At 44.3% G+C, this 1,134-nt stretch overlaps 1 non-coding gene across 1 annotated transcript; it reads left to right on the top strand.

The window, feature by feature from the left end:
* Positions 1-286: 286 nt before the first annotated feature.
* trnai-aau (transfer RNA isoleucine (anticodon AAU)) lies at positions 287-360 on the top strand. Its single transcript has one exon. It is a non-coding gene; the product is annotated as a tRNA-Ile (tRNA).
* The last annotated feature ends 774 nt before the right edge of the window (positions 361-1,134 follow it).

The raw sequence follows: 1,134 nt of genomic DNA, 5'->3' as shown, positions 1-1,134 counted from the left end.
TGCTCAGTCTAATTGTCTACAAGTCGGATTGGAGAAGACTTTTAGACCCGATGGTGGAAATGTGACCACTCTTTGTAACAATTTGAATCATTGTCCTTCAAACCTTCTTTTGCTCTCTTGGGGTCAATGTCTGAAGTAATTCAGCGTGCATTGTGAGTTTTTGACTGCCATGTTTAAAATCCAGAGTAGGTATTATTCCATTCATCGATAAGTATGAAATACCAAAGCTTAAATCGAGCCATTTAGGCTACCTTCTACCTCGCAGCATTCTAGCTAAGCGTGACTTGGCCGGTTAGCTCAGCTGGTTAGAGCGTGGTGCTAATAACGCCAAGGTTGCGGGTTTGAGCCCCGTACGGGCCATTTTCCAAGAGTTCTGCAGTGACATGACTGTGGCACTTCTCAACCTGATGCTGCTCATATGTCATGTATTGCGGTATAAATATTATTAATATCAAGTGGTAAAAACAGTAGGCGGGTTCTCCAAGGCACACGGAGAGAGAGGAGCGTCACTTTGGAGAATGCGGGCATCGATCCCGCTACCTCGCGCATGCTAAGCGAGCGCTCTACCATTTGAGCTAATTCCCCATTCGATAAAACGTAAGGCCACACACCATTTCCGTGGGATTCTGCGGCCGGCATGACTGTGAGGTGGGTGCCTTTAGCCGTTTGGATATAACCGATCGACCTACGTGTTGACTTACCTGCTTGTAACTCTTTGGAAGGTTTTCTTCTGAGGCATCTGTTGATTGATTTAGATTGTTTGCTTATTGTTTTGGCAGAAGTGGTCTTTTTGTCAGGGTGGTTCTAAAATGAGTGGTTCTCCAATGCACAAGGCTGGTTCTCCAAGGTACATGTGTTCATTTACCTGCTTGTAACTCTTTGGAAGGTTTTCTTCTGAGGCATCTGTTGATTGATTTAGATTGTTTGCTTATTGTTTTGGCAGAAGTGGTCTTTTTGTCAGGGTGGTTCTAAAATGAGTGGTTCTCCAATGCACAAGGCTGGTTCTCCAAGGTACATGTGTTCACTTACCTGCTTGTAACTCTTTGGAAGGTTTTCTTGGGAGGCATCTGTTGATTGATTTAGATTGTTTGCTTATTGTTTTGGCAGAAGTGGTCTTTTTGCCAGGGTGGTTCT

This window comes from Tachysurus vachellii, unplaced genomic scaffold (assembly GCF_030014155.1).
Source record: "Tachysurus vachellii isolate PV-2020 unplaced genomic scaffold, HZAU_Pvac_v1 HiC_scaffold_76, whole genome shotgun sequence".
Classification (NCBI taxonomy): Eukaryota; Metazoa; Chordata; class Actinopteri; order Siluriformes; family Bagridae; genus Tachysurus; species Tachysurus vachellii.
This window is presented reverse-complemented; position numbering and strand designations above follow the sequence as displayed.